Below are 18,827 nucleotides of genomic sequence, written 5' to 3' on the forward strand. Positions count from 1 at the left end.
TGGGCCGATCCTGCCTTGCCCCGACCTTTCCGACTTCAGCTCCCACCTGGCTACTTGTGTCAGGGCTGCAGGTCACAGGAGCTCGCTCCACTGAGCCTCAGCCTGGACGCGGTTCCCCCAGCTCACGAAGGACGCCGAAGCCGTCCCAGAGCCGCAAGGCGGCGCCGACTCGCAGGTTCAGGCGTTCTCTGCTCCGGAGGCCCGCGGTCTGGCCCTGGGGGCTGAGCTGCAGCCAAGAGGTGCACAGTGGTCGCTCAGCGGGCACCGAGGGTTGGCGAGCGACGACCACGCCCTTCACGCGGATTGGCCAGGCGCCGGCCAAAGCAGGCACAAGATCTGGGAACCAGCGGGGTGGGGCGGGCAGGGGCTGCAGAGGGTGACCGGGAGTCCGGGAGGCGGGCTCTGACCCGGGAGCACCTGCCTCCAGGCCGCGCCTTCCGCTCCAGGCCAATCAGCCTGCGCAGGCCGCACCTGCTCCTAGGCGACAACCACTTCGGCTCTGTGGCTGGACCTCCCGGGCAGGTAAGCCCTGGGGCAGGCGGGTGTGTGGGGTCTGGACGGCTCCTGCGGCGGCGGCCTCTGTGGACCCAGGGTACTGCGCGCCAGTCGGGTTTCAGAGAAGGCGCCTGTGGGACCAGCGGCGCCGCCAGGGTTGGCGGGACCAGGGTCAGCAGCGGGCTCAGGGTGGGAGCTGCACACAAGGGAGATCACTACACCAGACCCGCAGACGCCCTTCCCCGGCTGCTCCCACGCAGCAGCCTCGACTCCCCTTGCCTCCTGCCATTTGAAACCGGAAAGCCATACTCTTTGGGCTTTAGTCAGTTTGGCGGCCCTTTTGTTAAGAAAAAGTTTAAAAGGCATTTCTTTGGCTGCTGGTGAAGTGCTGGCCTTGCCGAGCACCCGACCTTGGCCTGGTAGGGTACCTCCGGGATCCCATGCCCTCTGCCTGCAGGCCCTACCCCTAGGTCCCAGACCCGTCTGGGAGACCCAGTCTCTGGACAGTTTAAACTGCAGCCCAACCCAGGCAGATGACTCTTCTTTGGGCCACTCTCCCTCACTTGTGCCCTCTGTCTGGGTGAGCTGTCAATCCACTCACTCCCAATCAGAGCCCCTGATGCCTCTTAGCTTCCCCTGCAGCCTCCTCAGAGTGGACAGTCATCCTACTTTCCTGCAGTGAGAAGTGGGTGGTGGGTTATCTGCACCAGGGCCCTGAGCTTCATCTGGTGGTCCTCTCAGCTCAACTGGGTTTGAGGGTATGGACTCCTCTGCAAACGACCCAGCCAGAGTACCTATCCCTGGAATCCTGGAGGGCAGGGGCCTCCTTAGTATATTGACTGCTTGGTCAGTGTTCCTTTTGTCTCTTGATTCTAATTGCTTTTTAATTTTATTTTAGTTTTTAGATTTTTGCCTTAGGGCCCATGAGAAAGCAAGGAACCCTCCACATGGCCACACTCCAATCCCTTCTCTTCCCTTTTCCTCTTGGGATCTTGGGTCCACATGCACACATGCCCTGTGTGATTTTCAAACTGCAGAGTCCAGGACTTGAACCACATAGTTGGCCACGTGGGATCCCTCCACCTTATCCTCCATGCCATGTGCTATGTCTTTAAACTTTGGAGTAGATGGATGTGTTTGGTGTAAAGTTTGTGTTTTTGTTGATGTTATTTTTTTTGGTTTTGTTTTGTTTGCTGATCCATTTGCACCATCAGCTGTAAGCATTTGTCATAAAGACCACTTTGTGTGTCTTGAACTGCATTTGTTCTTTTGGCCAAGTTCAGCTAATTGTGTTTGTCTGTTTAGGTTTTTCTATTTATCTATATGTCTATTCTTTCTCCAGTACTTGGATCTCTTTATTAGTATGGTTTTAATAAATCTTGAAGTCAGGAAGAGTAATTCTTCAACTTATTTCTTTTTCAGTATTGTTTAGATTACTCAAGGTTGAAAAGAGTTTGTCATTATCTATAGAGTAGATTTCCGAGATTTGTGTGTGTGTGTGTGTGTGTGTGTGTGTGTGTGTGTTTGTTTTTATTGGGGTTTAACATAGGCTGGAAATACCACTTTGGGCATGCCTTTCCCCCAAGAATGAACATCCATTCGAATCTTCCTGGGCATGTTTTGAGAGCCTTTACATTTTTTTAATGCTGCTCTTGCTGCCAGCAGCCTCTTTGGGTCCACTGCTGACTGGCTGCTCCTTGGAAGAGAATTTCCTTTTTTTCTTTTCTTTCTTTTTTTTTTTTGGAGAGGTTTTTGCTACAGGGCGCGTGCGCTTGCCAGACAGAGAGAGAGAGAGAGAGAAAGCGATCAATCACCACCCCCCAGGGGGGATGGCCATGCCGCAATCCCTTCTCCTCCATTCTCCTCTCGGGATCATGGGCACACACGCACACGTGCCCGGCGTGAGTTTTAAGCCACCGGGTCTGGGACTCGAACCGCAGTCGACTACGTGGGAGTCCAGCGACATAGCCATTACACTAACTGCTGGTCCCTCCTTTTTTTCTTAGGGACACTCCTGTTGGCTGCCTCTTCAGGATTACTGACCGTTTCCTCTTTGGGTGAAATTTTTTTCCTCTTAGGAGACTTAAACTGCCAGCCATTTCTTCAAGATCTCTACTAACCACTTCCTCCTTGGAAAAATATTTCTTTTTCTTGGGTTTGGTGGGAAGAGAGAGCTGGATCTTTCATTCCATTCTCCAAGGAACCTCCTGGGGCTTCTGCTTTTTCTTCTTTTTGGGCTTTTCACCCATCTCCTCACACTCCTCTGGAGTGCTGCTGCTGTTTTCCGAAGATGCCAGGGCAAGTGCAGCCAGTTGTTTCTTCTCCTTCAAATGCTTCTTCTTGTAATCTCAGTGGCAGCTTCCTCTGCCTGAACCATTGCCTCCTTCATGGCATCCAGGTTCTTTTGTGGAATCTCTCCAGTCTCATATAAGGAGAGCCCCTCCTTGAGTTCTTGAAGCTTCTCCCCAAAGACACTTGTGGGCACCAGAGCAGCGGTCTGGGAGGCAATGCTGCTTCAGTTTGCCAGGTATCAGGAGATATAGCCCTTGTTCTTGGCAGCGGCTTGGCCAAAGAAGGTAGTGTGGAAAATGAGCCTGTACTTTGGAGTGTTACCCCGTATCTTCAGGGCCCTGATCTGGAAACTTGGTCCCTTTGCTGGGTCCTGGGGATTGCTGAGATTTTTATTGGGATTGTGAGGAAATTTGTTGATCAAATCGGGAGGAACTGACATCTGAATACTGTATTTTTTTATTTTTAAGAAGGAAAACTTAAATTAGTTTTATTTTTATTTCTTTCAACAGATTTTCATAGTTTACTCTCTCTCTCTCTATATATATATACACACACACATATGTAATATATATTTACATTAATGCTTGGGACTGCTCTTTCCTTCCTTCCCTTCCTTTCTCCTTTTGTGTGGGAAGGGAGAAGGGGAACTGAAATAGTTATTGTTTTCATCTTATCTTCCAATTATTCACTACTGGTCTGTAGACTAGAAGCTTGCTTTGTATATTCACTTTCACGTGGCTTCTTATTTTTATTTCATGTTTTAGAGACAGAGTGTCACTAGGACTGGCCTTGAGCTTAGATTCTCCTGCCTCAACCTCTGGAGTAACTGAGATTACAAGAATATACCACCTTGGCTTCTTATCTTCATCAATTTAATTCTGGCAGTGGTTTCCAGTAATGCTTGGAGTTTTAAAATTTTTAGCAGCGAATTTCGGAGATTCATTGCAAAAGGACCTGCAGTGAACATCATTGATCGCCACTTCCCCACAGCCCTGACAGTCCTGTGCTGTGCTGTAGCCAGCATGGACGCCCAGACCCGGCTTTGCTGCTCTCCCTTTATGAACGCATGCTCTGCTTGCAGCCCTCTGCACTGTGCCCACACTAGGGACCTACCTGAAGAGGCACCCTGCAGTTTCTCAGTGACATGGGGCTGGGTCCACAAAGGAAAGTGTTTCTGTCGCTGCCCTGACTGCTGGGGGAGGATTTGCTGGGGCTTCTTTTTACGGAGTGGGTGCAGAAGCTTCCTTTTTCTCCAGTTTCTCACTGAATTATTTTATTCACTGTAACTGCTTGTTTTTACCCTTACTCTACATCTCTGTTAGCCCACCCTCTGCCTTTGGTAACCATCATTATGCTATCTATTTCTATTCATTTAATTTTCTTTTATACTTCAGATTGTGAGGAATGTCGTGCAATGTATTTCTTTCAGTGTCTCACTTGTTTCATTTGATGTGACCTCCTCCAGTAGCATCTGGAGGATGAAAATGGCAGAATCTCCTTTTCTACTTGTATTGCTTTATCCATTTTTGAGAGATTTTTTTTTCTATAGGCACGTGTGCTTGCTGGAGAGAGAAAGACAGAAAGTGAGAAATCACCTCCCAGGGGGAATGACCATGTCACAAGCCTTTCTCCTCCATTCTTTCTCAGGATTTTGGGCATGCACGCACACACACCTGATGTGAGTTTCCAGCCACTGGGTCTGATACTCAGATGGAGGTCAGCCACATGAGAGTCCAGTGCCTTAACCATGATGCCCCATGCTGGTCCCAGAATCTCCTTTTTGACACAGATACTGTTTGTTTTTAACACATTTTTTTTTTATCCCATCATTCACATTCCTCATCCCACATTTAGAGCTATTTCCATGTCTTGGTGAGTAATGCTACAGGGACCTAAGAGTGAAGATATCTTTATCAGGTGCTGATCTTTGTTCTTTTGGCTGTATACCCAGTAGAAGCATTGCTGGGTCATGTGGTCATTACATTTACATGATCAGAACCTTCATGCTTGCTTTTGTACCAACTGCCCTGATCCACATCCCTACCCTCAGTGTACAGAGGTGCACTTTTCTCCACACCCTCACCAGCACTGTTCTCGTGTCTTCTCCTAACAGCCATCCTAGCAGGTGTGATGTGACTTCTCACTGTGGTTTGGATTTCAATTTCTCTGATGATTAGTGATGCTGAGTGCATTTTCTGACACCTGTTGACCAGTGTTATGTCTCCTTTTGTGACATGTCTATTTATGTCCTTTGCTCACTTTTATTTGCTTTCTTTTTCTTTTTTAAGTTTTTGATATTGGGCACATGCACTTGCCAGAGGGGGAGAGAGAGAGAAAAGAAAAAGAAAGTTAGAAGGTTCCCTTCTCTATTCTCCTCTTGGGATTTTGAGCATGCTCTTGCTCAGAGTGATTTTCCAGCTGCTGGGTCCAGGCATGGAACTGTGCAGTTGGCCATGTGGAATCTAGCCACCTTTACCACCACACCACCTGGCTGGCCCAGTACTTTCCCATTTTAAACCAGGTTATTCATTATTTATCTACTGAGTTGTGTGAGTTTCTCATATATTTTGGTTCTTTGTTTATATTTATTTATTTATTCTTAGGTTTTTGCCATAGGGCATATGTACTCACCAGACAGAAGGAAAGTGATAAATCACACTCCCCGGTGAGATAGTCAATCCACAATCACTTTCTGCATACTCTTCTTGAGATTTTGGACATGCATTCACACGGGCCCAGTGTGATTTTCAAGCTGCCACATACAGGACTCAAACCACAGTCAGCCATGTGGGAGTCCAGCACCTTAAACACCATGCCAACTACTGGACCCTAGTTATTTATTTATTTTTGCCATAGGGTGTGTGTGCTCAGCAGAGAGAGACAGAGAAACACAGTAAAAGGAAAAGTGAGAAATCATCCCTCAGGGGTATGGCTATCCTGCAATCCCTTCTCCATTCTCCTGGGATTTGGGCATGCATGCACTCACACCTTGTATGATTTTCAAGTTTCGAGGTTCAGGACTCAAAACTGCAGTCAGCCATGTGGGAGTCCAGTGCCTTAAACACCCTGCTGGCCCCTATTTTGGTTATTAACCTTTTTATCATATATACAGCTTTAAAATAGTTTTTCTCCAGGACCAACAGGTGGTGCAATGATTATGTTGCCAGACTCCCACGTAGTCAATTGCAGTTCGAGTCCTGAACCTGGCAGCTTAAAACTCATGCCAAGTGCGTATGCATGCGTGCCCAAAATCCCAAGAAGAGAATGGAGGATAAGGGATTTCAGTGTGGCCATACCCCCTAGGGAATGATTTCTCACTTTCTGTCTCTCAGTCTCTGTCTCTCTGGCAAGCACATGTACCCTATGACAAAAATTTCTCTTGAAAAAAAAAAAAGTAGTTCCTCTCCATCAGTGGAATGCTTTTTGTTTTATTGATTATTTTCTTTGCTGTGTAGAAGTATTTTACTTTGAGGAAGTCTCATGTCTTTGGCTTTGCTTTGGTTGCCTGTGCTTTTGGTGTGGTAATCAAAAAAAGCATTCCCAACACCAGTGACAACAGATTTTTCCCTGTATTTTTGTTGTTGTTGTACGTTGGTGAGATAGGATGTCTGCACTTGCCCGAGAGAGAGAGAGAGGGAAAGTGAAAAATCACTCCCTACAGGAGATGGCCACACAGCAATCCTTTCTCCTCTTTGGATTTTGGGCATGCACTTGGCATGATTTTCAAGCCACTCAGTCTGGGACTCCAACAAGGTTGGCCATGTGGGAGTAAAATGCCTTTACCAGCACACACCAGCTGCTGGCCTCTTCCCCCTTATTGTGAAAGTTCTATAGTTTCAGGTGGTACTTCAGGTCTTTTATCCATTTTGAGTTGATTTCTGTATGCTTTATGCATCCAGTGTCATTCTTTTGCATATAGTTTTGCTGCCTCAGCCTGCCAGGCAGGGAGACCTGGACCCCAAGCAGAAGCAGTGGTGGATCTGGAAAACAGATAAACACACAAGTAGAGAAAAGCAGGGGTTTGGCAGACTGGGCATCTCTGATGGAGATTGCTGCAGCATGGAGTCGTTGTCAGGTTTATTCTTTTACAGGGCAAGGGGAAGGGAGAGGAGGAAGGTAAAGCCAGGTGTTTTCTATTATTGACTGCAGCTGTGGAGCATCTTTCCCATCTTGCAGTTCTAAACAAGCCTCCCCTGGCCTTCTCTGCTGAAACATAGTTTCCTTTAACCTCCACTGGTTGTGCAGCATAGACCCAACAAGTAAGTCTGTGTTCTGCTTGACTTTAAAGGTCACCATTGTTCAGCTCAGAGGCAGCCTGCTCCCTACATTTTGCCAAATCATTTATTGAACAGATTTTTTTTTTTTGCCTGTTTTGTCTTTTTGGTGCCCTTGTCAAAAACTCATTGGCCATATAGACTTGGGTTTATTTCTGGGGTCTCTGTACACTGTGGAAGCCAGCTGTAGGTACTTGCATGGCAACAGAGACAGGGCCTGTGACCAACCTCAGAAACACACATGGCATTAGGGACTGGAAGCTTAACCAGGCACAATTGCAGCAGCCAGTGACAGGGTTAGGCTGTCTCTTTGTGGGTATCGGCATGTCCAGGTTGGAGGTATACCTGCATGTGCAGCTGTAGGGACCAGCTATCGATAAAAGGCGGTGTTGAGGTCGGCATATGAGAGAGGACTAGCTGCTATGCACACACAGCTATGGGCACTAGAGGTGGCAGGCACATTTGTCTGGCTACAGGAGTCAGACTTGGTAATGCATCGTGTTAGAGTGGGACTTGTGATGGGGGAGCCAGGGTTGTTGGTGGGTATGAATGTGGTAGGGCCAGAGAAAATATAGAGGCAGGAGGTTGGGTGGTTCCATGGACAGGTGGTGAGGTAGGCACCGGGAGGATGTTAGGGCTTCTGTCCTGGGTCCATGGGCTACCGTACCCGCAGCAGGAGCACCTCAGGCCGCTCCAGATTGTGGAGGGGAATGACAGGGCAGAGGGGCCAGTCTGGAGAACCATGAAAGCTGCTTGGGCTGGTCCCCTGAGCCGGAGTTACCACAGAAGCAGCAGTCTGGCTGATTTCAGTGTCTCCAGGGAACGAGAAGGTAAACCTGCAGATTGTGAAGCCAGAAAAATGAGGGCCATGATGGTGAAAGCTGCAGGGTCTACAGTAGCTGTGCTGCTTGCTGGTTTCCTCAACCCCAGAAGCTGCAGAACAGGTCACTGGGATCCATGACTGTGAATACCATGGGTTCCTCAGTTGTGAAAGATATGGGGACAGCCTGGTATCCACAGAGTGTGCTGAGGGCTTCAGCAGAGACCCTCATGAAACCCTGTCAAGTAGGCCACAGGGAATCAGCAATTCCCATCTTGTGGCTGACGCTGTTATTCTGGCCTCCCCAGAGGTCATTTCTGTATAGTTTCTCTGAGGTTATTTTTCTTTTATTGTACTGTGGCTTCTTACAGGGACCTCTGAGCCCTTTCAGTGTTATTTCCCCCCCCAAAAAAAAGGAAGAGAAATGTATTTACTCAAAATTCTAAAGTCTAGAAAGCACAAAATGGAGGGGACAGTATCTTATGAGAGCCTTCTTTCTGTGTCATCTCATGACAGAAACAGACAGGCGAAGAGTACACAGGAGAGAAGGAGCAAAGCCATGTTGACAAGGATCTAACTACCATGACAGCACATTCAGGGGCCTGGCCCCATTACCCAAGCTCCTCTTACTGGGGCCTGTATCCCAACACTGTTGCTTTGGATATTAAGTTGCCAACACATATTTATGGGAGGGGAGACATTTAACTTAGATCAATCATTATAGATACATGAGGTTTTGTTTTGTTTTGTTTTGAAGAGAGATTCTTTCTATAGGGCACATGTGCTCACTGGAGAGACAGAGAAAGACAATGAGACAGAAAGCAAGAAATCCCCCCACAGGGAGATGGCCATGCCACAGTTCCTTCTCCTCCATTCTCCTCTTGGGATTTTGGGCATACATGCACATGTACCTGGCATAAATTCCAAACTTCTGGGTCTGGGACTAAACCACAGTTGACTATGTGGGAGTCCAGCAACATAACCATTATGCCATTTGCTCGTAGCAGATTCATGAATTTTTATTCGATGTGTTTTCATCTATTATTGTCAGTGATTTTGTGCTCAAATTGTCCATTGTTTGATCAATGAGACCAAATTTAGACCATAGTAAGACCTGAGCACTTTGTCTAGGTGATATATGATATGTGCCACATTTACCAAAGGAAATATGTCTAACAGAAGCATTTTAACTTCATATTTATATTTAATCTAGAGCATGTTTGACACAGTTAATAACTTTGAAGCCAGTGCATTGATTTATTTTAAGAGAAGATATTACTGGGTCAGCCAGTGGGTGTGGTGGTTAGAGCTGCTGGATCCCACATGGCCAACTGCATGATCCAAGTCCAGGACCCAGCAGCTTGGAAGACAAACAGGGCATGTGTGCATACATGCCCCAAATCCTGAAAGGACTGAGAAATGGAGGTGAAATCCAGCCACAAGTAATGGAGTGACTGTTCCCCATGTGGGATGCTGTCTCACTTTCCTGCTTTCTGTCTCTCTCTGGCTAGTGCATGTACCCTCTGGGAGAAAAAAAAAAGAAAGCAAGAAAGAAAATAAATGGGCTAAATAAAATGCAAACTGATGATGGGGTTAAAACAAAGGACTTAACATTATCAAATCTTTGGTAGACATAAGACAGCCCCTGCTGGTCTCCCAACAGTAAGGTGTTCCAAAGAAGTTTGTGATATCTACCTTAGTTTGGAAAAAGTAAAAAAGTCTAAAGACAGAGATTAGAATAAGAAATCTGATAAGAAATTGCCTAGGGCAATCATCATGTAGGTTAATGAAAATAAAGATTGAGAGGAGGACATAACTCAAGCCCCTGCTGGGCAACTGAATCCTTTTCACAAGATAGGGCATGTTCTGAGGGTAGAGCAGAGAACCTAACGAGGAAGCATTGATGGTGCTGTGAAAATCAAAATGTTTAAGCAAGCTTTATGTCAAGAAGTATCTCCTCAGCCTGCATGTTTTATGGAAATGGACATTATGTCTGACTGGGCACCACTTTTCACCTAATATTATAAAACCAAACCTGTTGATGAAGTCCAACTAGAGCTTCCAGTCAGAAAACTAAGGGCTAATGGAATTCAGTGAGAGGAGAGTTGGTGCATTTTGGCATGCTTCGTGGGATGTGAATCTTTTACCTGATTGTATTATGGAATGTACATCCTATCTGGGGAATGAGCACACAGGGATCTATGTGCTTGTTGACTCTAAGTCTAGGACTACAAAAGAGAAATCATGTGAATCTATCCTTTTAAGGGACCAGCAGTTAGCGTAATGGCTATGTCACTGGACTCCCATGTAGTCGACCGCGGTTTGAGTCTCTGACCCAGTGGCTTTGACTCATGCTGGGCCCGTGTGGGGCGATGCCCCAGACCGCTGGGCACGTGTGCGTGCATGCCCAAGATCCTGAGAAGAGAGTGGAGGAGAAGGGACTGCAGCGTGGCTATCCCCCCTGGGCAGTGATTTCTCGCTTTTTGTCTCTCCGTCTCTCTCTGTCTGGTGAGCGCAAGCACCCTATAGCGAAAAACCTCTCCAAAAACAAAACCAAAAATCTATCCTTTTAATAGACATGCTAAATGAAAACCAGGAAGATGCCAGATTCTACACAGTGCATAATATGAGCTTGGTAGGGAGAAATTCTTCATCTAAGAGCTTTTTGCGAGCATTTACTGTTTTTTGTTTTGTTTTGTTTTGTTTTGTTTTTGGAGAGGTTTTGGCTATAGTGCACATGTGCTCAGTGAGAGAGAAAGAGACAGAAAGTGAGAAATCACCCCTCACCCCAGGGGGGAGGTTGGCCATACTACAATCCCTTCTCCTCCAGCCTCCTGTAGGGATCTTGGGCACGCTAGCACACATGCCCAGTGTGAGTTTAAGCCAACAGGTCTGGGACTCGATCCATGTTCAACTACATTGACATAGCTATTATGCTACTGGTTCCAGCATTCACTGTTTTTTTTTTTTTTTTTTTTCTTTTCTTTTCTTTTTTTTTTTAGCTAAAGTCTGAGTGCCTCTCATGATGACTGCTGAGACTTTGGACTGGAGACTTTCCATATGAGGTCATGCATTTGCTACCTTGCAATTCGGACATTAACTGAAACCCCCTCACCCTGTAACTAAAGGACATAAAATAATCTGGAAACTTGCTAACATCTGGGGAACACTCTACAGGGTGTAATAGTGCCAGGGCACTCCCACAAAAAAATAGAAATGGATTCCTTAGGATCGTGCTACCTGGAGAATGCAAGAAGAGGACCTCCTAGCAGGGAGCCTCTTCCTCTAAGACTAACTCCAGATCTGCTGAGGAGCTGCTGAACTCCACAGTGCACTGTAAACCCCTTAGGGGAGAGAGGGTCTCATTAGCAGAAAGCTTAGTCATTGAAGCTAGGTTGAGGGGTATTTCAGTTTGGGGAGCCAGTACAAAAGGCGCAAGGGAAACAGTAGTCCTGGAAACACAGGGGGCTGGTCTAACACCCACTTCTCTATCTCATTCCCTGTATTGTGTGACATGAGCACACAGTAATGAGTGGCCACACACTGGGCTACGAAACATAAAGAAATCACCACTGGGAATAAAGGGGGTGACAAGACTTCTGCCCTATCCCCAGATTGCTTCTCACCCTTACCTGGCTCTTGAGGTGAAGGAAAACCTTATCTGACTGGTCTAACTTCAGGATTGTCCCATTCACTAACTGAGAGTTGAAGTACCTGGGTTCTATAACCAGCTCTACCCCTCCGAGGCTGTGTTCCCACCCTGACATCAGGTCCTCAGTTTCCCTATCTGTATATTAAAAGTACTGGTCCAGAATCATTTATTCCCAAATAAATGTGAGTAAATGGCCTTTGCAAACTTTTTTATTTTATTTTTTTTAGAAATTCACAGTCTTAACGAGGCAAGTTTTACTCTGTGGGAAGTCAAGGAGCTCAAAATACCAGATCTCTTTACCCAGAATTACTCAGGCCGTAACACTGGATCTTTATGTAATCAAGGCACATGTGTGGGGGGCAGCCTGTGCCATACTCAAGTCCCCCAGCTATTACAGAGCAGAGGACAACCTGGAGGGGAAGGATGAAATGACTAAGGGCACTCACACCTTTATGACTAGGTCACAATGAGATCACAAACACTGCTAACAGCCATGAGGAGATCCAGCAAAAGTGGGTAAGGGAGATACCAGATCTGCCCGGGCTAAGGGAAGACCTTTCCAAGGAAGGATGCTGGACCTGGGGTTAGAGAAATGAGTTGGAGCCACCAAGTGAAGGCTGGACAAGAAGAATCCACATTTCCCAGGTGAACTGTGAGTAAGGTCCTGGGGCAGGCAGATAAGCAGGAACAGCTAGCTCTGAGGATGGGAGCAAAGGCCCGTGTGATGGAGGTTGAGCACTGTGGGGAGTGTGATGTGGAGGGACATTGGAGTGTTAGTAAGGGGCCAGATCATGCCAGGCTCTTAGGGCATGCTAAGAATTTGGGCTCATTCTCAGAAGAGTTTTAAACTGAGTGCAATATGATCATCTGTGGTTGTCTCCTTGTGGTCAGAAACCTGATCCTTTCTCACAGGTCTTGATATTAAAACTTAACCCAACCCCATGAATATAAGACCACAGACCACAAGCAGCAAAGCCAGACCCAGATATAGATGTTTGCAGCCCCCTGGGACTAGCTCCATGACTGTCCCTGCCTGCCCAGCATCACAAATGCCACAATTGAAATACATCCCTAGCACTGTGATAAGTTGTCCCAAATCCATGCAGAATAGACAACGTTCAAGGTGTTAGTGCCCACCACCTGTAACATGAGAGATAAGGGGAGATACTGTGTTGAAGGTGGGATCCCTGGAAGTAGGTGGGGGGGAAAGGATGGAAAAGGAGGATCCTTGGCAGAGAGACCAGAAAACACCAGCTCAAAGTTGCTGATTCACTCAGGACACCTAAGGATGTTACAATGTCAAACAGAACTGGGTAGGAACAAGGCTCGGGTTACACCTGAGTGACTTCTATGGTTCCTTCCCAGGTTCTGCAATTCTGCAAGTGTAGACTGGGTTGTCTTAAGTGTGAGCTCCCTGTGGGAAGCAACCATCTCATGTTCTACCAGCCCCAGACTCACACTTCGGCATGAGGCCACATGGGGACTCTCCTATTACCAGGGCTTCATGGGCAGGTGGCCAGGACAGGGCATGTAATCTGGCGTTTGTACCTCACTCTGCCTCTAGGCTACACCCTGTGAATAGCCTCCAAGTTCTTCTCCGTAGAATATATAGAGTTGAGGTTGACAGTCTCAGAGATTCATCCCAGCACTGTTACATTCCCAGCCCATCTTTGACTGGCAATGGGGTTCATGGTGAAGTGGGGGTGGGGCACTATCTGGATGGAGATTTTACTCATCTGTTACTTCCAGGTGCTGGCCAGGGGGTCCTCAGGCAATGGCATCCCATACAGTGATTAGTGAGTTCCCTTTTATGTCCCCTCCCAGGTTCACCCTCACCCCCACCCAAGACTGCAGCATTGTGAGTTTGTTGTACACCTGTTTCTTTATCATCTCTGACAAACACTTCTCATGTCCCTTTTTGACAGTAATCCTTACTCCCTGTGTAGAGGCAGGGGAAGGTGGTACCACCTTAGAGACAAGGACACTGAGGCTCAAGGACACATCATTTCTGGATTCTCTTGTTCTTTTGTGCCCCTGAAAGGCACACCCAAACTGCCTCAGAATGTCCAGGAAGGAAGTTGGAAATTTGTAACTGAAAAGAACTCAATGGTAATGGAAAAAAACAACCAACAGTACCCAGCCCTTAGTGCTGCTGAGCTGTTCCTGCTGCTCACATGGAGGGTCCTGAGCCAAGAGCAGAGCCCAGGACCCTGGCGGCTGGGCTGAACATGGCAAGGTCCTGAGCAGACAGCAGAGCCCAGGGCCCCAGAAGTTGGGCATGATGTGGTGAGATCCTAAGTCCCTCTTGGCAAGCTGTTGGTCCTGCTGACAGCATGTTCTGTTCTCAGTTTTGGAGTACTCTCCAGACCCCCCTGCTCCCCTGGGAGGACAGAGTCTTCTCCCATCCACAGGATGCATGGGAGGAGTACAAGGATTGGAGGTGGCCTGGAGCTTCTCAGATGGCTGCAAGCCAGCCTTCAGGGCAGCTGCAGGCCAGCAGACAAAAGCTGACAGACCTTATCTCCAGAATGCACCTGCTGCTCTGTTCTCATTCCTGAGTACCCAGAAGAGGGACTTTCTGAGGCTCCAAGCTGAGGTGAAAAGATGGCCACAGGACTCTAAGCGAAAGGTGCTGTTTACTTGGTGGCTCCTACCCACAAGGCAAGGCCTCAGAGCAGTCTCCATTGTAGCTATTCCTGTACTTGGATCTAAATGTCTGTATCCCCAATTTACATGTTGAAAAAACCCAAGGGTGATGGTATTATGAGGTGAGGCCTTCAGGTGGAGATTAGGTCTTGTGGGCAGAACCCCTCATGAATGGGTTTAGGGTCCTGATAAGAGTCCAGAGAGAGAGAGAGCCCTCATCCCTGCTGCCCCATTAGAACAGCTAGAAAATACCTTCTGTGAACCAGAGGGTGGGTCCTCAGCAGACGGCAAATATGCCAGTGCCTTGATCTTGGACTTCCCAGCCCCCAGAACTATGTGCAGTATATTTCTGCGGTTTGGAAGCCACTCACTAATGGTATTCTGTTTTAGTACCTGAATAGACTGACATGTGTGGCTGTGAGTGCTCACAACCAGGACCATGCACCAGAATCATGAGCTCTGGAATGCGCTGGGTTAGATGAAGGGTGAGTATTCCTCTTCTAAAGTGCTGGGGGCCAGGAGTGTTTTGTATATCTCAAAACCCCCAAGGATTTTGACTTGTTTGCATATACATACTGAGATAGCTTGGGGATGGGAACCAAAACTAAACAAAATCTATATTTATACATACCCTGAAGGTGTTTTTACATAGCTTTTACTGCAGTGTTTTGACTGAGACCCACCACATGAGATTAGGGGTATAATTTTCTTTTTGTGGCAACATGTTTGTACTCAAAAGATTCTGAATTTTAATGCATTTCAGATTTTGGATTTTTCAGATTAGAAATGCTCAGTCTGTAAAATCTGTGACTAAAAAAAACCCTGTTACTTTGATTATTATTTTTTTTTTAATTTGCTGGAGGATCAATATTCTTGCAGGAGAGAGACAGAAAGTGAGAAAGCACCCCCATGGGGGATGGTCACCTGTAATAATCCCTTCTCCTTTATTTCTCCCTTCAGGTTTCTCAAGCATCTGAGTCTGGGAGAACCACACAGTCAGCCATGTGGGATCCAGCCACCTTAACCATCATACCACTAACTGACCCAAAATGTAGATTTTTAAAAAGGGTTTTTTTAAAAAATAGGAATGAGAAAGCAGAACACACAGTATTTGTCCGTCAGTGGAACTCTTCCGTTTGATAGTATAATGGCAGATACATGACAGTAAACATCCTTCAAACCCACAGGATGTACAGTGCCAAGTGTGAGCCCTCAGGTAGTGAAGGTGATGTCATTGTAGGCCTCCCCCATTGTCACACAGGGAACACTGAGTTAGGGGGCATTGATAGTGGGAAAGGATCTGAGTGGGAGGGGCAGGAGTATATAGAAATTCTGTATTTTCTGCTCAATTCTGCAGTGCACCTGAACTGCTTTAGAAAATATATTAAAAATTAATTTTGGGCCAGCCCCATAGCACAGTGGTTATGCCCTGTGCATAGGGAACAGGATCCCACATGGCTTACCATGGTTTGAATTTGAGCCATGGTGCTTGCAAAACATGCCAGGCAGATGTGTATGTGATGGAGAAATAGAGGAAAAAGTAAGCGTGACTATGCCCCATGGCAGGATGTTTTCTCTTTCTGTCTTATGCACACACTTTCTGGTGATTAAAAAAAAATAATTTTGAGACCAGTAGGTGGCATGGTGGTTAAGGTGACTGGATTCCCATGTGGTTGACCATGGTTCCAGTCTCAAACTCTATGGCTTGAAAATCATGCCAGGTGCATGAGTACATATGCCCAGAACCCTGAGAGGAGAATGGAGGAGAAGAAATTGCTGTATAGTCATCCCCTGTCCCTCTCTCCTCCCTGACCAAAGCACATGTCTTACAACAAAAACAAAAGAAAACAAAACAAACAAAACCTAAAATAAAATACTGAGCTTAGTTTACTTTTTTAAAAAAATAAATTTTGCTGTAGGGTGTGTGCACTGGCGAGAAAGAGAGAGAGAGAGAGGGAGAGAGAGAGAGAGAGAGAGAGAGAGAGAGAGAGAGAGAGAGAGAGAGAGAGAGAGAAAGAGAAAGAAATCATCCACAGGGGATTGGCCATGATACAACCCCTTCCCCATTCTTCTCTTGGGGTTTTGGATATGCATGAACATGTGCCCAGCATGTTTTTCAAGCTACCATGTCCGTAACACAAACTGCAAAGTCTCCAATATTGGATCCAGCCAACTTGACCATCATGCCACCTTTTTTTAAAATGTCAAAAGAACATGAAAATGTGGCTGATGTTATACTTCTATTGTTTGGGATTGCTTTAGGCCTGAATTTGCCTTTAACACAACCCTGCAACATGGCCTGCACAAAGTCAAAGGTGTGATATTTGTACCTGAGCTCTGAAGTCTGTCAGGGGCATTTCAGTAGCACCCATGGGAGGCCTAGGGGGTGGTGGGAGGAGAACTTCAGACCCTTCCCACCTGTACCAGGGTAGCTCTGCTCTTATCTCTACTTACTGTAAGATTCTGTAAGATTAACTCTGTTGTGGAGGGAGGTGGGATGTCTCCACTTAGAAGTGGTGGGATTTGCAGCCCAGACTAGGAGCCTAGATCTCTGGTTCTCAAAGGCCATTGAAGAAGATATTGGGGACCAGCAGTTAGTGTAATGGCTATGCTGCTGGACTCCCATGTAGTCGACCGTGGTTCACATCCTGGACCTGGTGGCTTAAAACTCACACTAGACGTGTGTGTGCGTGCCCAAAGATCCCGAGAGGAGAATGGAGGAGAAGGGACTGTGGTATGGCCATCCCCCTTGGGGGGTGATTTTTCACTCACTTTTTGTCTCTCTGTCTCTGTCTGTCTGGTGAGCGCATGTACCCTATAGCAAAAACCTCTCAGAAAAAAAAAAGATGATATTGGACTATACCGTTTCTCAGATGGGAATGGAACACATTGAATTGAATTATGTTTTGAGCTTTAGATTAACAGCAAAAATTGTGCAGAAAGGAGAATGGGAGAATGGGGAGAAGGAATTGCTGTGTGGTTCTCCCCCCTTGGATGATTTCTCACTTTCCCTCTCTCTGTCTCTTTCCTCGCTGGTGAGTACACACACTCTGTGACAAAACCAAACCTAAAAAAAAATTTACTAATTTTATGTTTTTGTTTTTTGTTTTTAAGTTTTGCCATAGGGCATGTACATTGGTGAGAGAGAGAGAGAGACAAAGGGAGAAAGTAAGAAGTCGCCCCCAGGGGGATGGCCATGATGCAACTCCCTCTCCATTCTCATCTTGGATTTTGGACATGCATACACATGTGCCCAACTGGCATATGATGGTTAAGTCTGCTGAATCCCACATTACAGACTTTACAGTCTGAGTTCCTTATACCCCTGGCCCCCACCCAGGAACAGCCTCTCCCACTATCAATGCCCCAATCTGACTGGCACAGTCGTCACGACTGCTGGATCTATGTCAGCACAGCATCATCACCCTGTTCCTGTAATTTGCATTAGGGTTCATGCCTGGCCTGTATTCTATAGGCTTGGGCAGATGTGTATGTGTTCACCATTGCCGAATAATGTTACAGGACAGTGTCACTGATCTACAGTTCCTGTTTGCTCTGCATGTCCATTCTTCCTTTCCTCCCCCATCTTTCTTGTGTTCATTCTAAACTTTGAGATAATTCTAGACATAGGAAAGTCACAACGATCTTTATGCAGCTTCATGTAGACATATCACATAACCAGGTCCATTTGCCACACTACAACACTAACAGTAGTGAGTACTCAGTCTATAGCTCAGTCCCTGCCTCATCTTCCCAGCTGAACCAGAGGCCTTCATGGCAGGATTGAGGTTTCAGTCAACCTGGGCTCCCCATGGAGTTTGGCTATATGCACAGTGCTGGGCTTCCAGGGAAACAAGAGCAACGGCCCTGGGGTGTGAGAGAGTTGGGGTACAGTGGACATTTCTATGTGTGTCATAGCAACTGCAGTGTTGCATGTGTTGGTGAAAAGATTTACAAGGGGTTCGGTGGGGACATTCCCAAGAGTTGACTATGGAGCTGGACCTTGCCCTGAAGGGATAGAACCCAGGCATGGATTTGAAGGAGAGCCATCCTAGGTAACCACACACTGGGCTGTGAAGTATAAAGAAATCAACACTGGGAGGAAAGGGGATGACAATAGTCCCACCCTGTCCCCAACTCCCTCCCCCATCTCTGCTTTCGGGGTAAGGGAGGAAGCTTATCTGAGTATTTAGACTCCAGGACTGACTCTGGTTACTGCCAGTTGAGACTGCACACAGTGGGGCTGGCCACACACAAGAGCCAGGACCTTCCTGTACGTTGCTGAGGCCCCTTAGGGACTCGGGAGGCAACTTCCTGAAGGGTTTCTGGAACCAGATTTTTGCCCTTGAGAGGAAATACCAGGGACCTGGGAACCTGCAATTGGCATTAGGGAAGCTATCTTCCAGCCACCCCCCTCTATCACTCTGGCTGCTGTTTTTGACCCTCAAGGCAGCACAGGCCTTTGAGAGTTCAGATGGCTGAAGGGTCCCTACCTCCACGAGGCCTAAAGTGACTGTTCTGTACAGTGTTAAAAAGAAATGAAGGCCCGGCTGCGGGTCTCCCGCCACCCCCGGGGACCCCACGCCGAGTGAGCAAGGCGACAGCGGGCAGCGTAGGCCCTGTGCCGGCCCCCCCCGCCCCGCCGCGG

General features: G+C 47.0%; 1 long non-coding RNA gene across 4 annotated transcripts in view; it reads left to right on the forward strand.

Annotated features, from left to right (window-relative positions):
• Positions 1 to 389: 389 nt before the first annotated feature.
• Positions 390 to 18,827, forward strand: part of LOC102483014 (uncharacterized) — a 24,571-nt gene continuing 6,133 nt past the window's right edge. Inside the window, exons 1-4 of one of the 4 annotated variants that reach the window (XR_335972.3) lie at positions 390 to 522; positions 10,884 to 12,178; positions 13,283 to 13,329; positions 14,570 to 14,664. This is a non-coding gene — a long non-coding RNA (uncharacterized LOC102483014). Of the gene's footprint in view, positions 523 to 10,883; positions 12,186 to 13,282; positions 13,330 to 13,634; positions 13,820 to 14,569; positions 14,665 to 18,827 lie in introns of those variants that run through there. The other 3 variants (XR_335974.3, XR_335973.3, XR_335971.3) reach the window with 3 other exon arrangements.

This window comes from Tupaia chinensis, unplaced genomic scaffold (genome assembly GCF_000334495.1).
Source record: "Tupaia chinensis unplaced genomic scaffold, TupChi_1.0 Scaffold000578_2, whole genome shotgun sequence".
NCBI lineage: Eukaryota > Metazoa > Chordata > Mammalia > Scandentia > Tupaiidae > Tupaia > Tupaia belangeri.